The sequence below is a fragment of the Triticum aestivum genome, chromosome 4D (assembly GCF_018294505.1).
Source record: "Triticum aestivum cultivar Chinese Spring chromosome 4D, IWGSC CS RefSeq v2.1, whole genome shotgun sequence".
Lineage (NCBI taxonomy): Eukaryota > Viridiplantae > Streptophyta > Magnoliopsida > Poales > Poaceae > Triticum > Triticum aestivum.
In genome coordinates, this window is record NC_057805.1 from 353,572,350 (window position 1) to 353,579,740 (window position 7,391).

At 42.6% G+C, this 7,391-nt stretch overlaps 1 long non-coding RNA gene across 1 annotated transcript; it reads left to right on the forward strand.

Moving 5' to 3' along the window:
• Positions 1–1,571, forward strand: LOC123100022 (uncharacterized). The gene is made up of 2 exons (XR_006448332.1): positions 1–785; positions 883–1,571. It is a non-coding gene; the product is annotated as an uncharacterized lncRNA (long non-coding RNA).
• Positions 1,572–7,391: the final 5,820 nt, after the last annotated feature.

Below are 7,391 nucleotides of genomic sequence, written 5' to 3' on the forward strand. Positions count from 1 at the left end.
TCTCCTACATCGGGCAGGGTGATGTTGCTGTTAGGATTTAATTAATCCTATTAATCCCTGCTTTTTTTAATTAAGGCGGTTGTCTCGTATCCCTTCGGACTAATCCCATCTTCGATGAGAACAACTATTCACTTTTACTTCTGTCTCTTGCGAGTTTCCTCTCTCGTTTTACTTTACAATACGTTATCAGCACACTCTTTTCCCAGCGAAGCGATGAACAAGAGACCTGGAAACGAGGACGGATCAATCTCGATGGCAGTATCCCCGCGAGCATTCACGGAGGCACCGTGTGGCGTGGCTTCTCCGGCCTCCCGCACAAGGCTGTATGCGCACGCGGCCGTCGGCCCCGGCGAGTGGTTCGATGAGAAGCCTGGCGCTGCGCGATCCTCGACGCGAAGTGCACGGGGCCAACGGCGGTTATCATACATTTGATCTAATTGCTATAGGATTAAGGTGATTCCTTTCCTATTTAATCTGGTACAGGATTAAGGTTGCAACCCATCTCCGGTGAGCAGCGTGGTGCTCATGGCCCGAACGGAAGCAGCGGCGCAAGGCCCAATTCCTAGGGCAGGCACTGCATGCGGCCATGGCGTCATCTGGTGTTCTTCCACGAACCCAATGACCCTGGATCGCAGCGGACTCCGACGTCAACGGCCAGGCGGCCGTGCCTGCAACACTCTTGATAGAGAAGAAATCAAAAGAAGAAGTTCATCGATGTACAGATGGCGTCATGATCTGTTGATTCAAGGACTGAATTCTGGAGCATACGGTGATGCAAAGGGAAAGTAAGTACCATGTACAGTACTGTACGTACTAATTTTCTGATATCCTTTGCGTTGGAGTGAGCGACCAATGCCGCTCGCCATCTCGCCATCCCTGCAGCGCAACCGCGTCATACGACAGCGGGGACTCCGCGCTCAAGTCTCAGCAGCGGCGGCGAACGGCTGGGCAGCAAAGCAGCGCGCCACGGCGTGGCGACGCTGTCGCGTCGACCCGCCACCCAGTCGGCCGGCCCCTGCGCCCCCACCGGCGTCTGCGGCTCCGTCGGTAACAGCCACGGCCGCTCACGGCGCTCAGAGCCTCACAGTCGGCAACGCCTGGCACGCTCGAGCCGCATCAGCGGTGGCGGCCCGCCCTGTCCATGGAGCGCAGCGCCCTCCCAGCCCCGACTCGGCGTCGACCCATGGCTTGCGCGCAGCGGCAGTGCATCTGTCTACGCGCAGTTGTGTTATGTGGGCTGCTCGAGCGCGGCGGCGACGCCTCCCTCCGGCGGCAGTTACGGGATTTCCCCCGGATGAAACCGCACGGGAAAACCTTATCTTCGCTATTTTGCACGAAGTTCCCTGTTCTTACAGGAATTTGCAAAATAGGATGAACCAGTGGTCCAAGCCGATTTTGCTCAATACCCTTCTATTTTTGTGATTTCGTAGATTGGTCTTGTTAACAATGCTATTTACTAGTATTGAGATGTTTTAGACCCTGTTAAATATTGTGTTTCTGTAGAGTACTTTGTATTCCAGAACATATGTGTGATGTAATATATTTCCATGTTATTCTACATGTTGAGATTATACATCCACTATTTGCAAATTGAGATTTTTAATCTCTTGCAATGATAAATTCAGTATCTATGCAGTATTGTTTCTCCGTTGAGTACGAGGTATTCCGGGATATTTCTATGATGTATATATTTCCATGTTCACCACATGTCGAGATTAATACGTCTATTTGCAATTGAGGTTTTCAATTTTTGCAAATAAAGATGCAAAATTCTAAGTGTTGTTTTTCAAATCGATGTGTTGGGATCACAAGGTAGTGTGTAGATCTACTGCTTTGCAGATTATCACCACTACTGTTAAAGCCTATATTTTGTCATTTTGACATTATAATTGCTTTACAAAGTGCTCTCCCACACATTTTTCTAAGTCATGACATAAGGCATTACGAGTGAGTATCTACTGATTTCATTAGATTATACTCCCTAGTGCTGCGAGATCTACTTCATTTTGGAGATTATCTTCAAGGTGTCATACTTACCAATTTGAGATTCACATTAATGGTTTCAAGATACCTTCTTGAAATACCCATTAATTTTGCTAAGGTCAATACAACATCAACCATGATGGTCTTTAATTTACTGACCGTAAATTAATTATCTCTGGTTTACCCATAGAGATAACATATGGCTATAGAATTTGAGGCATGCGCCCCTCAATGGCCACCACTGCCCTATCTGGGTCATGGACATCATGATCGCTCTTGTGTCTCGTGGGATAATGTGTGCAATCCAGGATTCACTTCTGGTCAGGATCACACCGCTAACAGAAAAATGTTGTCTTATACGTAATAAGGCATTAGATTCAGATCTCAGCATCTGGTTATTCTGTATCAGCAATTCCTGGGATACAATAAACTCAAGGGCAAAGGTTTGAAGCTCACTTCAACCTTCAACCCGACATCACTAGTGATGACGGGGTCCTATGGGCATGGAGAACGTGTGGTTGAATATGCATCAACCGACATGTTTGGAGACTATGCATAGTCTCCCAGTCTCCTGAGTGGTCAATATAATTTATGTCCATTCATGATGTTGTAACAATAACATAAATATTGTTGTCATCATATATTGTATATCACAATATATTGTGTCAACACTTTGGTACAAATACATTTGTATGTATTCTATATATCTGACAATGATTTTCATATTGAGAATCTTCATGTCTATATATAGATTTCTACGGGAGTCAATCCGATGAAAGATGATACGTGCCATGTGGACATATGCACCACAAACTCTATACTCAGGGAAGTCCAAAGTTTCCACTCTCATTGAGAGAAATGAGATATTTTAAAATCGCTAGACACGATGAGGTATTTGTTGGCTCAACTCGAGTCATATTTACTATCCCCGTGGGTACTCGAGTAACGTTAGGATGCTTTATCGCTTCTCAGTTTAACTCATACCCTACTAAACTATAGAGGTATCCGTCAAAACAGTTTCCATAGCGAAACTTATGATGACAACAAAGAGAAATAACTTCTCTTTACCATATGCAATGGATATGGCAAGCACATTCTCTATGTATTATCTGGATTGTACTACACATACTACAAAACCCGTAGCACATGTTGCACCCAAGATAGTTTGCCAAAATAGCTTGTCCATGACAAACTTGGCATACACGCCTTGGTCATCAAGACATTGGGTTGAAACCGAAACTATTAGCAATTCTAATAGTTCATGATTATTATGATGCTAAATTCTAACAATATTTGGATTTTATGTGCACTACATATGACACAGGGAAGCTAATTTTAAGGCTCGCGCACCTTAAAGTCTACGCTGAACCACTCAGACTCCTTGAATGCATCGAGTTGAGGTAAGTCGCTCTTCTCATCCATTGACTAGACTATTCAGGTGTTCCATGGTTCTAAAAGACATCTACATGATTGTCTTAAGTGTGTGCTTTATTCACACGAAACCATTGGCTCATTATCCTGACATCGATTTTAAGCAAATCGGATGGATAACATTGCAGAATTCTCCTTGAATGCCTTTCCTATGGCCCTTGGATTGAAGTTTAGCAATTTATCCTAATGTCTAGACTCAAGATGGTTTGGTAGAATCCTATATCCAAAGAATTAAGCTTATTGCATTATCTTTACTTTGGAATTGCAACTTACCAACTTTACGTTGGAGTCATGGAGTTTTACATGCTCATGACCGAACTGCATAATATTTGTCCCCTCTATCTTTGATACGTGGAAATATACCAAGTATTTCCCATATGCGGTAATTCGGTTCCTTACCGATATCACCACCCGACATACATCATTGGCCCCTCAACATATAGTTGGGATTTATGTGAGGAATAACCGTATTTCCGTCAATACCTCAAGCCCCTCGCGTGGGGAGTTATTCAAGGCCAGTATGTTGATTCAATGAGGAATATTTCCAGGCATTAGGGGGAGAATTCAGGTACCATGAAGAATGCCTGGAAATTAGTGGAATGTTCAACACATTTCCGCCTCAAATCCACGTACTCAAAGATCTGAACCATGCATTCAGAAGATTTGCAACACATTGCAAATAACCTGCCAGATTCATTTACTGACTATAAAGGTGTCACACAATCCTACAATCCTGCAAAAGTACGCCTGAAAGAGTGGAGGTACCAACAAAATTCACTCCACTCCCCGTTCAAAACAACAGGGGGAGATGTATGGCAAAAGTACACCAGGATTCAGCTTCTCGCAAGGAAGCATATCAAGGCCTGTGAATCGGTAAATGCAAGTCAACTTCACGTTGACAGCCACCTAACGGGTAGTATACACCCAGTGGACGGGAAACCTCCACCAACCCAGGTCATAGTGCACACAATGACCGGGACATCGGAATACTAAACTCAATCGCATTGGGAAATAGCGAGCAGTCACCATGGGTAACGATATTTCCATCAACTATATATTGATATATGGATTCTGGAGAATTGATACGTCTCCAACGTATCTATAATTTATGAAGTATTCATGCTATTATATTATCCATCTTGGATGTTTAATGGGCTTTACTATGCACTTTTATATTAATTTTGGGAATAACCTATTAACCCAGAGCCCAGTGCCAGTTTCTGTTTTTTCCCTTGTTTCAGTGTTTCGCAGAAAAGGAATATCAAACGGAGTCCAAACAGAATGAAACCTTCGGGAGAGTTATTTTTGGAACGGCAGCAATCCAGAAGACTTGGAGTGTACGTAAGGGAAGCAACGAGGAAGGCACGAGGCAGGGGGGCGCGCCCACCCCCCTGGGCGCGCCCTCCACCCTCGTGGGCCCCTCGTGGCTCCCCTGACCAACTTCTTTCGCCTATATATATCCATATACCCTAAAAACTTCGGGGAACATAAGAGATCGGGAGTTCCGCTGCCGCAAGCCTCTATAGCCACCAAAAACCAATCGGGACCCTGTTCCGGCACCCTGCCGGAGGGGGAGAACCCTCACCGGTGGCTATCTTCATCATCCCGGCGCTCTCCATGACGAGGAGGGAGTAGTTCACCCTCGGGGCTGAGGGTATGTACCAGTAGCTATGTGTTTCATCTCTCTCTCTCTCTCTCTCTCTCTCTCTCGTGTTCTTGAGGTGATACGATCTTGATGTATTGTGAGCTTTGCTATTATAGTTGGATCTTATGATGTTCCTCCCCCTCTACTCTCTTGTAATGGATTGAGTTTTCCCTTTGAAGTTATCTTATCGGATTGAGTCTTTAAGGATTTGAGAACACTTGATGTATGTCTTGCATGTGCGTATCTGTGGTGACAATGGGATATCACGTGATTCACTTGATGTATGTTTTGGTCATCAACTTGCGGGTTTCGTGACCTCGTGAACTTATGCATAGGGGTTGGCACACGTTTTCGTCTTGACTCTCCGGTAGAAACTTTGGGGCACTCCTTGAAGTACTTTGTGTTGGTTTGAATAGATGAATCTGAGATTGTGTGATGCATATCGTATAATCATACCCACGGATACTTGAGGTGACATTGGAGTATCTAGGTGACATTAGGATTTTGGTTGATTTGTGTCTTAAGGTGTTATTCTAGTATGAACTCTTTAATAGATCGATCCGAAAGAATAACTTTGAGGTGGTTTCGTACCCTACCATAATCTCTTCATTTGTTCTCCGCTATTAGTGACTTTGGAGTGACTCTTTGTTGCATGTTGAGGGATATTTATATGATCCAATTATGTTATTATTGTTGAGAGAACTTGCACTAGTGAAAGTATGAACCCTAGGCCTTGTTTCAACGCATTGCAATACCGTTTGTGCTCACTTTTATCATTAGTTACCTTGCTGTTTTATATTTTCAGATTACAAAAACCTATATCTACCATCCATATTGCACTTGTATCACTATCTCTTCGCCGAACTAGTGCACCTATACAATTTACCATTGTATTGGGTGTGTTGGGGACACAAGAGACTCTTTGTTATTTGGTTGCACGGTTGTTTGAGAGAGACCATCTTCATCCCACGCCTCCCACGGATTGATAAACCTTAGGTCATCCACTTGACGGAAATTTGCTACTGTCCTACAAACCTCTGCACTTGGAGGCCCAACAACGTCTCCAAGAAGAAGGTTGTGTAGTAGACATCAAGCTCTTTTCTGGCGCCGTTGCCGGGGAGGCTAGGTAAGCGACACTCACACCCCGTCAACTAAGCTCTTTTCTGGCGCCGTTGTCCGTGAGGTGAGTGCTTGAAGGTATATCTTTAGATCTTGCAATCGAATCTTTTTGTTTCTTGTTTTATCACTAGTTTAGTCTATAAAAGAAAACTACAAAAAAATGGAATTGAGAGTGCCTCATATGCTTCATCTTTTTAATGTCTTTCGTGAAAATAAGGATTCCGATAATTGTGCTCAAGTGCTAGAAGAAGAATGCGTTAGAATGTTTGGCACTAAATATATGAATGATGAGCATGATTTCAATGTTGTTAGTATGAATTCCTTGAATTTCCATGATGCTAATGATATGCAAAGCCACAAGCTTGGGGAAGCTATGTTTGATGAAGATGATATTTTTTGTCCCCCAAGTTTTGATGAGCAAATTTATTATGATGAAAGCATGCCTCCTATTTATGATGGTTATTGTGATGACACATATGCTATAAAGAATAAAGATAACCATGAAACTCGTCATCATGATTTTAATTTTCAATTGGATTATGCTTCACATGATAGTTATTTTGTTGAGTTTGCTCCCACTACTATTCATGAGAAGAAATTTGCTTATGTGGAGAGTAATAAAATTTCTATGCTTGTGCATCATGAAAAGAATGCTTTAGGTGCTGGTTATATTGTTGAATTCATTCATGATGCTACTGAAAATTATTATGAGGGAGGAATGTATGCTTGTAGGAATTGCAATAATATCAAGTTTCCTCTCTATGTGCTTAAAGTTTTGAAGTTATGCTTGTTTTATCTTCCTATGCTAGTTGATTATTGTTCTCATAAGTTGTTTGCTCACAAAATCCCTAAGCATAGGAAGTGGGTTAGACTTAAATGTGCTAGTCATATGCTTCATGATGCTCTCTTTATGTTACAATTCCTATCTTTTATGTGAGCATCGTTGAAATCATCATGCCTAACTAGGGGCGTTAAACGTTAGCGCTTGTTGGGAGGCAACCCAATTTTATTTTTGTTCCTTGATTTTTGGTTCTGTTTAGTAATAAATAACCCATCTAGCCTCTGGTTAGATGTGGTTTTATGTTTTAATTAGTGTTTGTGCCAAGTAAGACCTATAGGATCTTCTTGGATGATAGTTATTTGATCTTGCTGAAAGTTCCAGAAACTTTCTGTTCACGAAAACAATTGTTTAAAATTACCAGAACGTGATAAA